Here is a 14,556-nt window from a genome sequence, read left to right as displayed (position 1 = left end):
ACTATTTTATTTTTGCCTTCATATCTTCTTTTTCAACCTATGTAAGGCAACTAGCCCATTATCATCCATTGTTTACTGACTAGAGGTTATTCAGATAGTTTCAAACTTTAACAAAGTACAATAAACTAGTAATTGAAGGGTAGTTCATCATACAATGCCCTCTACTCAAAATACAAAAGATGACAATTAATTGAAAAACTTTTCCTGTATTTTCCACATCCATTGCTTTCCTAAGGAAATATTCAATAGAACCTTTTACTATAGAACACTTCTCTTGTAATTTCTTATTTAACTAATGAAATTCTGCATTCCTGATTTACAAACAGTTTTCCTTTGTATTCCAAGTTAGCACAATTTTTTTAACTCCATCTATAGTTTCCTTTTCGTAAACTTTACCAACATGCTTTGCTATGTTATCAAGTTTAAGTTACAACTTCTTCTCCTTCTTTTTTATACTTGTGCAATTCTCACATCTACATTCTATAGGAGGCTCACCATCAATTATATTGGGCACTAGTTAATTGAACCAGAACTTTTTCACCCATTCTAATTGAAAATTCCTTTTGGACAGATCCCAACAAGATCGATCATTTTTTATTCTAATTTTATTTTCCCCTTCTATACACAAACATCATTTATGGCATCACATTTTGTTTTCTTGTCCATGTCTATAATATTATTTTGTGACTCCTTACTCAGATGAAGTGCCTCAAAATCATGTTCAAGTTCTTCCTCAACTGAGATATCAAGTTCACGAACTTCAACTTTTTCAAACTAGTCTCGAACTTCTAATTAATCTCCTTTTTCAATATACACAAGAGATGTAGGTTGTGAATCTCATAGGTTGCCAATATTTCCATGACCAAAATATGCAAATAAGGTCCTATATTTTGCTGCCCTCTCTTGGTTTTCAAGGATCATACTGGAAATCCTCTTGTTTGACATTGTAAACTAATAAAGGCTAGGAAAAAAATATCAACTTGTTGAACAAAAGAGTGATGAGTCAAAGACTATGACAATAGACTACTTAACTAGACATAATAAAAATAATATAATTCATTCACATAAAAAGGGTACTACGGTACTACCCAATAAAATTTGGAAACCTATCTAAGCATGTGAGATCTCTAGTGGACAATAAAAAATAACTGGTACCACATAAAAAATAAATTAAAAGACACTTACCTTTTACGAAAAGCATAGACCATAAATCACAATTGCTCAAATGGAAATACACTCATCACTTTGAGACTCTGGTAGTAATAAGAAATGCCAATGTCCAAATTGGAAAAGAGAAAATTGTGTAGAATAATAGTATGTAGGCAAAATGTACCTTCCTATGTAAGCCCAAACTAGAAAATAGTTGACCAAACGGGGTTGGTGGTCGACAAAAGTCAAGAAAATGGTTGGTAATGCCCAACCCAAGGGAAAATTAATTGATTATACTAATGGTGAAAGAACATTTTTGAATAAGAAAACAACATGTAAATAATGGAAAAAATTAAAAAATAGTTATATACAAAATGTATATTATAGTGACAATTGACTAGGATTTTCAACCAATCATGTGAAAACTAATGGGTGACTAGCACGGGTGTTGGACCCAAATCTTGTAATTTTTTGCTGACACAGTTGACCAATGTTAATTCTCTATTCCCCCAATAATGATTTCCCAATGAGATAGGATCATCAAATGGACAAGATTCACCACTAAAATGATCTCTAGTTATTCTTGCCACTATAACCTTCTCCTTATTTTTCTTTTCCTTCTCCTTCTTCTGGTTCATTAAACAGTTAGAGATAAAATGGTCATATAAGGAGCACCACTGAAATAAGAGAGAAAATTTCTCATAGGCAATGGGTTGTGTTCAAATTCTCCATTGGATTTCAAAACCACCACACTAGATAGGGTTTTGTTAATAGCCACACTAATACAAAATTTGGCAAATATAAGCCTAGATTTGCTCAAAGTGACATTGTCATTTCTAATGAAATGAAAAAAAGAATTCCCCATCCATCTTAATGTATTATCATCCACGCACTACAAAGGGGGACCTTGAAGTCTTATCCAAACTAGTGTCATACAAATTAAGTACATTTCTAGATCGAAACTAGATTTCTATTAAGCTTGAGTTAGTGTAGGGAAAGTGTTTTTGCTTACAAAATTTCTATACATGTGGTGATAGTGTAGCGAATTTTTCAAAGTGTTTAATTTATGATGTAGAGGGTTCATCAATGAATATGAGAATAGAGAGTGTTTAGGGGAGGAAATGTTATAGACATCGATGAAGGAGGTCAAATTATGGTGTTCCCCCGTTCATAAGAGAGGAGCATGGAAGTGGAAATACATGATGGGAATGGTTGGAAAGTATACTAGGTAAGTTCTGAGTAGGTTGTGGAATAATTATTAGTTCAATAAATCTACTCCATCTTGTCAGTATTACTCACAAAAGATTCCTATCTATTCTGTGAGACATAGGAAAATACTAAGTGCATGGCGATTGGCATCAAGAAAACATAATTTCAGATTTTTTTTATTTTGGATTGTTGCGGTTTTGTTTGATTTGACACTTTGACCAACACCAATTGAGTAGTAGATTGCAATGAATCACTCAATTAAAAGAAAGACAATGTAATGAGTAATCAAAGTTACCTAAAGAATCAATTAGATATACATAAGTTTAGAAAGAACACTAACAAAATGATGGACCTGATAAAAGACTATTCTAATTAAACTAAAACTTCTTTGTACTTAGCAAAGTGAAACCTTTTAAGAAAAAGTATGAAGAATATAGAACCACAAAAAAATGTGCACACTATTCCACAAAGTACCTTGGAAGAGGTTTCATTCAATGGAATGAAATACAAATAGAAGAAAATATATTTGTTTGCTAGACTTAAGAAGAATTTTCTTTTAGAAAAAAAATATGTCAAGTGTAATGTTATCTATTTTATTTTGTCATTCAAAAATTCCTAGACACATTGGCATTCTTATCTTGGAATGGAAAAAAAGAGGAAGAAATAAAAAAGAACACTTACACAATGATGTACTTTATAGTAGACTATTCTAGTCACATTAAAACTTCTCACTTCTTAGCAAAATATGGCTTGTTATTTATAAGTACAAAGAATATAGAGCCATAAGAAAGACACATCCATTATTCTATAGAGTGCTTTAAAAGAGGTTACATTCCATGAAATGCAATACGAATAGTAGAGATTGGACTATTTCACTAGACTATAGAAGAAAAAGAGAAAAACGTGTCAAGTGTGATGTTGGATTTTTTTGGTCATTGAAAAACACCTAAATGAATTGGTACTCTTTTCTTGGAATGGAAGTAAAGAGGGGAAAAACTAGACATGGTAAAAGAAGTGAGTGAAATGGAGATATATGGGAAAAGTACAAAGATGGGTGGTGTCGAAAAGTGTTCAATGTAGGGGGACTAAGATCGATGATTTTTTTTATAGGAGATGGGATGAAGGGTAGTGCAAGTGTGGGCGTCGTCAAAATAAGGGCTCAAAAAATTAGAGTTTCCATTGTGACTAGGAAGGTAGAAGATAAATTTGCCAAACTCAATTTTTGAGTGGAGAAGATAGCTAGGGTTAGAGAACTCATTAAACACCATTCGTTGAAGTATTGTGTGTATTGATTCAAAGAAATGTAATTTTAAAATTTTAATGTAGTTTGAAAAACAAAGAGAGTTTATTTCCTAATATTTAGTAATGTTGAGCATTAAGATTTTGAAAATGTATGGAGAGTATCGTTTGCATCACCAAATGAATAGTAAACAATGATTATAGATGTATGCATGTAATTAATAAAAAATATGTAAATGATTATAAATGAGAGCATGGACCAAATCTACCAAATATATGCCACTGATCAATTATATATTTGATTAAAATATTCTCATTTAACATGAATTACAAATTAAATAAAAATAACAAAATATACTAAACTCACTATTATAAAAATATTAATTTGTACTAAATATTCATATGTAAGTATATTTGAATTAATTTTTTTGTTCATTCTTACAATTGTTTAAAGAAAAGATTACTACAATATTGTATTGTAAATATAATACATTTCCCTATCATATATAAAGACAAACAATGTAAAGACATGGTATATCTCATGCTAATTATATGCAAACACTATAATAAAAAAGTGCATTATGTTGCACCTCTTGTACTTATTTTAGATAGTGATCAATACAAATACTATAATAAACAAGTGCATTATGTTGCACCTCTTCTACTTATATTAGATAAGGACCAATACAAACACTATAATAAAGAAGCCATTATGCTGCACCTCTTCTACTTATTTTAGATAGTGACCAAAATAAACATTATAATAAACAAATGCATTATGACACACCTCTTCTATTTATATTAAATAAGAATCAATACAAACACTATAATAAAGAAGTGGATTGTGGATACAGGATGAATTGTCACGATTCACAGGTTTTTCCCAGTTCTGCAAGTCACACAAATGCGTGTAACTATATGTACCAAATAATGTGACAAAAAAATAATGTCAACCAAATTACCTTGATTATGAGGTTGATCTGGTCTTTCCATTGCCACCAGCAAAATATCCACACAAGGAGCTGAACCTGCCAGCCTGGGCAATTTCCCACTTCTGGTCTTCGGTGAAGCATGTTCCATGCTACGTGGTGGTATGTGAGGAAACCTTTCCATTCTCTTGGAAGTCTCTTCAAAACCGCTGCCTCTTTGCCCAAGTATATAATTGCTTCTCGTTCTTTAGGACTATAGTTTGGTAGTAGCAGCATGCTCCTTAATGTCATCCTCAGTCTTTTCTTCTGCTTACCTGAGGAAATACCAGAGTAGTTAGATTGATGCGGTTAGAGAGGAATTCAATTTTTTAATTAGGACATTTTTAATATTATTCATAAAACGGTTTACTTTCTTCGGGAGGAGTAAGTACCATTGGCATTCTTCAATTGTGGGTCACTTGTTTTTGATGAGAAATCTTTGCAGCGCTCTTTACTGTCGGCGTGAATATTTAGACACGTGTGATCCTCACAGTGATCTGTATCATACCCAATATATTGGAAGTTTTAATCGAGCTTAAATAGAAATCATTTTGTACAAGTATGAAATTGTATTACTACATAAACATTCAATTGCGATTTTCTAAATAATCGCCTAACAATCCTGTTACCTGGACTCTCCGCTATTTGGCTTGGTTTTTGAACATTTGCATCGTGAAGCTGACCACTTTCGAAATCGGGACCCAGCTGCTGATTCAGAAATCCCTTCATCTCGTCGTCGTTAGCAGCTGGTAGTGCCAGGGGCAACTGAATTATTTTGCTGATATATTTCAACGCCAAGTCCTTGGGCTGTTTCTGGTCACTGAATTTATTTGTTATGGCTCTTTTCACCATTGTCATGTCCATTCAAAGAACCACATTGATTTCACAGACCACTAACACCAAGCTGACTGCAGACAGAACCTGATTACACGCAATACAATTTATCAATTGGGTCGCTCACATACCATTCTATTTAAGAATTCACCAAATTTACTTGTTATGGCTCTTTTCACCATTGTCATGTCCATTCCAAGAACCACGTTGATTTCACAGACCGCTAACACCAAGCTGACTACAGACAGAACCTGATTACGCGCAATACAATTTATCAATTGGGTCGCTCACATACCATTCTATTTAAGAATTCACCAAATTTATGCTAGTTCGTCAAGGAAAATACCTTTAAGATGACTGTGTCTTCGCACCTATCGAAAACAATTATGCGAATATCATCCTCGCAAGGCGGAGGAGACTTTGGAATGGAGGTTCCTTTAATGGTTTCGGGAAAGAGGCCACAAAGACTCCACAACCAGGCAATAAATCTACATAAGGAAGAGGGTTTCTCCCCTAGTTCCTATTTTGAAAAATTTATATCAGAAATCACCTGATGTCGATACCCCAGATTTACGGCGTGGTCTTGTACGCGGAGATATCCCATGATCTGATCGCTGACAGGTTTGACCACAGAAAGAACCTGTCTCACAACAGTCCATACAGCTAACACTATTGTGATGGGTATTGACCCATATGTTAGCTGTAGAAGTTCTCTGTTCTTTGTTCTGTTGAATAATGTGAATAGCACCCATGCAACCCAACACGAAAGAAGCACTGCAAGAAGAGATGGAAGAAACAACTGAAAGTATATTTCATTTCGGTGTTCATTCCATGCATACCTCCATCGACTCCTCATTCTCTGCGCGTCTGTCATTGATTCTTCGATCGCCTTTGGTATCTCAACAGCTAGGCCCTCCCATGCTTCTTTCTCATCCTGGTATCGCCATGCATTGTAGCGAACAGTGAGAACAGTTGGGATATTCGCCAGAGAATGTAGGTTACTGCCGATATCTTGTCTTCCATTCTTGACCTCAAACTGGTACACAAAATGACAATCAGGAGCTGATTATTCTTTACAATGTCAGAAAAATAGAGTGCTATAATATTTGAAGGGCGATTAAAAAATATCACCATATCTTTGCGGTGCATGAGTGCCAATGATCTATACACTTCATGGTGTTTCTGTCGATACTTTTCTAGAAAACGCACCAGAGGGTCCTCATCCTGATCGGCACTATCATGAGTAGAACTTTTTGATTTCTCTTTTAGTAAACATTTAATTGCGTGCCTAATTTCCTCAACTTTTTTAGGACCATTCGCCGTTGGAGAAAATTCTACGGAGCCAGGGAATTCCTCTTTCTCTAATAAATTTAGAAACACTAGTTGAGCAGCAGTTTGCAGTAGAATTATTTCTCTATCGTTATGTAATTTATCAGTAACTCGTTGATAGAAATTTTATTAGTCAAATTAGCTTGGAAAGAGGATTTACCTGAACATCCCCCAGTCGCCGAAGATGCCGAAGTAACCTGTGTTTTAACGTATGGGTTCAAAAGTAGTGCGGCCAAGCCTTCCACAAAATGTTGTCTTCCTGTTTCATTTCATTTCATATTCAAATAGGAGGTAATTCTGAAGGTGATGATGCGAATATTATATTTGAAGACTCTACGAGTTATTTTGTAAACAAATGCCTTTTAATCATTATTACCAAGGCCATCCTCAATGGTCGGCTGATCTCACCCTCTCTCAGGCATCTTTTCAATCTTCTCCAGAACTGTTTCGTTTCATGTAAGGGCATTCACACTGATATGTTTAAGTTAATCCAAGAAAATTTAACTATTTTGGGAAGAAAAATAAATTGTTGTATTACTTTTCAAAGACTTTTTTTCTGATCTATTAAAATATGGAGAGATGCATCGCTGCTCTCAAAATATAAGAAATTAAGAGGGATTAAGAGAAAATCATACATTCCATGGCACGGTTGTAGTCATCTCATCGACGCAGGTGGTTAGGTCATCAGGATTAGCGCCTCTGTTGACAAGTTCCCATGCCATGTTATAATGACCGACATTAATGGCGCATTTTAACAGGTTTTCTTGGTTATTGCTAAGTTTTGCTCTCTATTTCTCAAGATAGTCCTTAACATTATGATTTCGTGAGGATTCTGCAGCTTCTATAGCTGTGCCAATACCAGTTGCCGAAGCCCACAGAAGGAGGGATTTCTCTTCGTCAAAGTTTTGATGTTCCAACAGTAATCGAGCCATTTCTTCTATCTTTTGTCGTAGGGAAGTTGCACAGCATAGTACAGAGCAGTTTTGCCATTAGATTCTCTTTGGAAAAGAGGGTAATTGGATCCATATGTCAGAAGATATTTGACGACTTCTTCATCGCCTATTCGTGTCGCATCATGAAGAGCCGTTCGGCTGAAAAGATTAGCTTGACAAATGAATCTCTTTCTTTTTTCCATGTCGCTTATACTATTCAGCAGAATCTTAGTCTTTTCATTACCGCGTCCCTCAGCTGCTGTCTTGTGGAGAGCTGTCTTGCCTTGGGCATCCTGTGAATCAATTATGTTCTCTTCGCTGAACTCACAAAAATCCTCAAATACATCCTTCTCCGTTATGCCTCTCACAGCAAAGTGCAATAGATTTTCTCCTTTCTCGTCCATTTCATCCGCTCTCATTTTGCAGTTATCGATAAGGAATCGACAGAGTTTGGAATTGCCGTGGAAAGCTACAAAATGAAGAGCAGTCTGTCCATATTTATCTCTGGCTGTGAGATATTTTTTCCCACTATCGAACTCTTTCACAATCAACAGGGCAATGTCAGTCGCACCATCTTTGTTATGATGTTGATCTGCTGCGTAATGCATTACCGTTCTCCCCTTACCATGTTTTTTCACGATGCTTTCCATTAACTTATCTAACTCAGCGTCATTCTGTCCATTCTCTTCTTCATTATCCTTGGTCAAACTCTTTATGATGAACAATATAACTTCAATGATTTGATCCTCGCAAGAAAATAGTAAAGCGGCTTCTCTTCCTCTTGCACTAAGCTGCTTCACTCCAGAGTAGATTTTTGCATTCAGAAAGCGAGTGACTATAAAAGAAGGCCGAATGTCAGCTCTCTACATCTTGGTACATAAAATAAATGTACTCTTGATCATATTTGAAAAAAATAGAAAATAGCTTGGTTGTTTTTTAAAGAAAAGAAGATTTTCTGTTTCCTTCAATGTGAATCTTTAAAAATTAGAAAAAAATTATTTTTATCAAATTAAATATGTATGTATGTATGTATGTATATCGAATTATAAAAATATCTTTCTAATATTGTAGTAAATTTCATATAATAAGATCATAGAAATATAAGAAAAATATACAATTAATCATTTAGCTCATAAGTGGATGGAGTTCAAGCAAACAAAAAAAAATACAAAATACATGCAAATATATAAAATTATTGTTAAAATACTATTTTTTTCATTAATCAATTTAATAAATTCAACTACATCTGTGTGAAATACTACATAATTCTAGTTTCATTAATGATCTATAATTATCAAATAAACATATGATAACTACATCCTTCGATAATCTATGTCTATAGTGGGCTCGATCGGCTACGGGAATAACAATAGGGGAATAGGAATAGCTATTCTAGACTACTTATTCTGGAATAGGAAATGGGGCTACATATTCCTATTCTTTGTTTGGTTCAACCAATATTTGATGGAGAATTCAGGGACCCCAAAATTTATACTTTTTAAACTAAATAAAAGTGGAATAGGAATATGTATTCCAATAACACCTATTTGGGTGGAATTGCAAAACCCCATTGTTGGGCTAAAATTGGAATATGTATTCCTATTTTACATTGTATTTCAATTCCAATTTGGTGCATCCAAACGAAAAATAATTTTTTTTAAGAATTTACATATGCCTATTCCGCTTGTATTCCCATTGCCAAATGGGCCCTAGAAGTCTTGGAATCCTCTAGAATATTGCATAGAAATATTCATGTGTTGAATATGGATGCCAATAGAAGAGGCATCTAGAAGGATGGTGGGAACTTTCCCTTTCAAATCTTAGTTTGATAATTTTCATTTTAGTTCATTGGTAGTGATTAATATGTTCCAACATTCTATAGAGCAATAAAGAAATCAAACCCACTGGTGTTACCTAAGGAGATTTGTACCTATGACCAAGCTCTTATACAATTTGTTACAAGCTAGGGTTGTCATTTGAGCAAAAGATCAACTTGTCAATACATGACACAACCACTAGACTTATAGAACATAGGAGTCGCTTAATCCATATAGCAAAACTCCAAGGGGAATGTTGGCAGTTAGTCCAACACAACCCTCTTACAAGAATAGAAAAATGGAAATATAAAGCAAAGCAAACAAGTGAATCACTTATATAATTATTTGAAATGCTAGAAAAGATCATAAAATGGCTAAGGCCAACATTCTTCTATTAGGCAGTAGAAGATCTAATATGAGAGCATTAGACATGTAGAGGCTAAATATTTTATTTGTACTACCCCTCTAATCCTGAGAAGCATAAGTAGAATTTGGAGATCTAGTATAAGCACACTTTCACTATTTTGGAAGATAAGGTTATTTCTTATATACCTTGATTTCATATTTGAACAAAAACTAATATACGTAAAAGTACAAGAACTTTCAACTGTCACTCACTAACTCAATGATGCTTATCTATCATTGATAATTGAATTAATTAGACTCTAATATTTTAAAAGGTTTTGAAATATTTCTATCCCTATACATCCTTGAGACATTAGTTGAAGCTTTCATACAATGCTACATATTATTTTTCATTTTATCATGTTCTATGTAATGTTCTTAGGAGATTAAGTATGTGATTTTAAAATGTTTTTTAATTTGTACCTTGGGTCATGCTTTATCTGTTCTATAAAATTCTAATTCAATATCATGCTTTCAATACCATGGTTGGATATATTGTTTGTCAGAAATTTGTTTAGAACTACCCTAAGGATTTGCGACAAGGGCTTAACCACCTCCTATTTACTATAAGTTGAGTAGTTGTATTAGGAACTAATAGATCAGTCTTTTGGTGCAATGACAACCCCACTCTAACAAGTGGTATCAGAACTTGTTCATAGGTTAGAATCCTTAGACCTTCGAGTAATGCTAAGGGGGGAAATTGTTAGAAATTTGTTCAGTGCTCGAATCGATATTCATGAGAAGGGCTTAACCGCCTCCTGTGTGCTATAAGTTGAGTGGTTGTTTTGGACATTGATAGATCAGTCTTTTGGTGCAATGAAAACCCCACTATAACATTGTTTCTTAGGGATATACTAGTTGGAATGACTTCGACCATTACACCTACGTCTAATCTAGTATAAATATGGGGCTTTCCAAAGAATCAAAGGAATAAGAAGAACCATATATTGAAAAATATGTTTTTCCTAAAACCAAATAGAAATTACTTAGAAATGTTTCTAGAAGAACACACGAATTGGATTACTAGTTAGGTCATTCTAGGAGACTTACAAAGAGGTTTCCAGGGAGTTGGGAACTCAAATACAACCACCCATTTATTGGAACTTATCTTCAAGTAGGTCATTTGTACTCTCCTTCTATTTCTCTCATTGAATTAATCTGAAACATAATTAATGTGGAATCATGAATAGAATTTTGACTATCTAACTATGAACAAATGCAATGGTTTTCAATGAGTTATGTGCTGATGTTTGAGTCCTTTTTAATGGTAATTTTTTATTTTTCTGTAGAATGCCTTAAGGGATATTACAATTTCATGTGTGATGAATGTGATGAGTTGAGCTACTAAGGGCTTAGGAAAATTTCTATACCCAATCTAAAAATTTCATTTATCACATTCCTTATATATTCTAAGTTTTTTTTGGAATGGATGTATGGGAAGGATGCACATGTGCAAAAAAATGTCATACATATGCACAACTATACACAACCATTAATTTGGCTTGTTTTTCAATCTATGTAAGATTAAAAAACAAATGCACAACAACATTGCATAGATGCAGAGAAATATTGATTAGATGCATGAAACTATTCAATAAATGTTCATTTTTGGCAAAATGTACAAAAGTACAATAGTATTAAACAAATGCACAACAAGAATGAACAAATGGATAAGCCTATTGCATGGATGGGTAGCAATACTAAACAAATGTATAGGTATACTAAATAGATGCAAAATAATAGTGTTAACTTAGTTGTTTAGGTAAAATTTGACCTCCTTAATTCACACTTCATTACTTAAAGTTATATTTTATGCTATACATCCTACACATTTTTAGATACGTTTTAGCCTCATATGAATTCAAATAAAGATTTTAGATTTTAGAAGTTTTAAAAGAAATTTAAGTCTTAATAATATTGTATAAATTAATAATTTTGCATGATGTTGTATATTTTATGGTCTTGTACTATGACCAAAGGCTTTATAATTTCTTGAGATGTGATACTCGTTTCATTCTTTCTTAACAAATGTGTTATATATATGTTTGTTGCCGGTTATTTCTTGTTTAAGGATTTATTATTTAGCATATTGACCTAGGGGTATGGGATACTAGAAATGTTCCCTAAACTAGTTCTTCCTCATGACTATATGATTTGAATTTCCAAATGAATTTTTTTTTGGTACCTAGAGAATTATGAGTTTTTTGTATCATATAGAAATTTTCTTATATTGTTGTGATTTTATGATGTGGTTTCATGTGAATATGCTTTGATGCATGAGTTAAGGTTTAAGTCTAGGGGTACGAGACCTGAGGTTATTATGCCCTAAAACTCTTTAAATGGATTTTGATATCTCTTGATGAGTAAGGTAGAGACTTTAGGTGAGTAGCTCGCCATAGGAGCTAGGAACTAGAAGTGGCCACTAGAGGATCCTACGTGATAGAGACCAAAGCCCTGTATAGGTTTTCTCTACATGAGAGTTTTTTAATAAAGTGAAAGCGTTAATAAAATTAATGGGTTATGGAGGATTGGGAATTCACATTAGTGAAGATAATTGCATAAGAATTTATTGTTGGAGTACTTAAGGAGAATATATTTGGCATGATAGGATGGTCTTTAGCTTAAAGGATTGATCCCAACACTAGAAGACCATACATATCTTTTTGGAGTACCTATGGAAAATACATTATATGTGACACAGAGGTATTTGACTCACAGGGGTTGATCTCAACACTATAGGAATGATTAGTGACACTCATCTAGATATGGTCAAGCCTCTCACATATGCTTTCACCTTTGGTTGTCCATTTAATTTTATGATTTTCAGTTCTCCTTATGCTTTCATGTGGCTATATGATATCTATGTACTTATTTTCTTTGGGGTATAAGCCTTAGATTGCCTTAGAACCTATTTGGATCATGGTCAGATTATCTCCTAGCTTACGGGAGTGAAACATTCATGTCTCCAAAAAGATGGGTGGTAAAATATGTTTTGAGATTTTATTTATTCTTTCATGGATGACTTTATATGGATCCTTGTTGAGTAGTTGTTGAAGATTATTCATTTCCTAAGAAGAAATTCATGTAATATTGTAATGTAAACTCTTTAACAAAGTATAGGTTCATATGTCTATTTATCATTAATTGAAAAGATATCTAAATTGTCAAAGGGTGTCTCTAGGATAAATGAAGAGAAATGTGAACATTATTGTATTATTTCAAAAAATAAATGAAGTAATAACACTTTCATGAAATTATTCTTTATTATTTAACTAACAATAATGATATTATGTTATAATGAGTAAAAGAATATAAAATTTCAATATTAACAACTGAATGTATGAATCAAAATAATTAGTGAATAGATTGGTAAACATATTTAGCTAATGCCATAAATCTATTTAATGTATCTTTAGTACAAGTTAATGAATGCAAGACTTAGAACAGTATTTTCTAATATAGAAATGTTCAAAGATTAGGTATGGATTAAAATGATTAAAAAGGATAGGTGCTACATGAGATCTAAAATTAGGAAGTGGTAGTCAATATACAATAATGTATCAAGCAAGAAAAAATGAAAAATGATGTATGGTGCAACTTAAGTAATAAGAATTAACTTATTAAACACAATCAAGTGAGTAATAAGAATAAATTCGTTGAATGAATAGAGCATGCAATTATTAAGTCCTTACATGAGAAATAAGATAACATTTTTTAAAATTAACATCAAACAACCTAGTAGAACTCTTACATCTATGATTAAGTGAACTTAGAAAGATAAATAAATATTTAAGAAAAATGTATTCACCAAATTTAGTAAGATTTAGGCTTTTCATTCTAGGTTCCCCAAAAGGGTATGATACTATAATGAAACAATGTAATTAAATACATTTATAGTTAATTATTTTAGTGCAAAGTGGCACATTACCTATAGAACAATCTTGCTTGACAAAAAAATTTAGAAATTGGTATTCACAAGGATATAGTAATAACATAAATTAGTTAATATGACCCATCACATTAGCAATAGATTCATAACCTTGTATAAACTAAAATTATAGGTGAAGAAAAGAAAGCCTTATGCATATAAGGAAAAAATCGTTAAAAAAAAGTGAAAGAAGGCCATCCAAGGACAAGGGGAGAGTTTGTGGGGCACTAGTTTCTAAACAACGATAACTCAAAAACCTCCATGATCTTTGGAGTAGCAAAATATAAAATGAACAAAATATGAACCGGGTTAGATAAGTGTAGATTTTAGTCATACCTTGTCCATTGCTCTAAAATTCATCTATGCAAGTTTAGCAATATTTCCCATAAGTGGCTAAACCTACAAATTGGGCCTTTTCTCTTAGCGTTTGTTTGGTTGCCGAAATAAAAATACAAGAATAGTAATACCTATTCTAGAATTGTTATTCTAGAATAGAAAAAAGGAATACATATTCTTATTCTTGTTTGGTTGTATCAAAACTTGATGGGGAATTTATGAACCCAAAATTTTATGTTTTCTAAAATAAATAAAACAGGAATAGGAATATGTATTCCAATTCCACCTATTTGGGTGGATTGCAAATGCTCATTTTTGGGCCAAAGTTGGAACACCTACTCCTATTCACAATACTGATTTGGTGCACCCAAATAGAAAATATAAAGTTTTAAGAGTTTGCATATGCCTAT

This window comes from Cupressus sempervirens, chromosome 7, assembly GCF_028749045.1.
Source record: "Cupressus sempervirens isolate cs-2001-9-10 chromosome 7, ASM2874904v1, whole genome shotgun sequence".
In the NCBI taxonomy this organism is placed as follows: domain Eukaryota; kingdom Viridiplantae; phylum Streptophyta; class Pinopsida; order Cupressales; family Cupressaceae; genus Cupressus; species Cupressus sempervirens.
The sequence above is the reverse complement of the archived record's forward strand: the minus strand, read 5'-3'. Positions refer to the sequence as shown.